The following is a 444-nucleotide window of genomic DNA, read 5'->3' as shown; positions in this document are numbered from 1 at the left end:
CGCCGAAAGAAGCAACCTTTTACAAAAAAAATATTAAATTTTTTAAGTTTCGAGAGACTCGTAAATCTATACTCTCGATATGCATGTATTGAAGATAAGTTTGAAATTAATATATATAGTTTTACAGAAATCTTGCACACCGATTTGCAAAAAAATAGTTTCGAGAAAAATATGTTCTAAATTTAGGTACGTGATATTTCCGAACATACATATACAGTAGCCAGAAAAAAGTTTCGGGGGGGTTGTACTTTTTATTTTTTACAAAAAATAGGCAAAAAAGGTCATTCAAAAAAATTTTTTTCACACTTAACGTAATCCAGAAAGTTAATTTCGGGTGGAGAGCTGCGGTCCCCTCAGCCCCCCCCCCCCCCCCCCCCCCCCCCCCCCCCCCCCCCCCCCCCCCCCCCCCCCCCCCCCCCCCCCCCCCCCCCCCCCCCCCCCCCC

This window comes from Odontomachus brunneus, unplaced genomic scaffold (genome assembly GCF_010583005.1).
Source record: "Odontomachus brunneus isolate Ranch 3 - 2012 unplaced genomic scaffold, Obru_v1 Obru_scaffold_086, whole genome shotgun sequence".
NCBI classification, from domain to species: Eukaryota; Metazoa; Arthropoda; class Insecta; order Hymenoptera; family Formicidae; genus Odontomachus; species Odontomachus brunneus.
Note: the sequence above shows the minus strand (reverse complement) of the source record.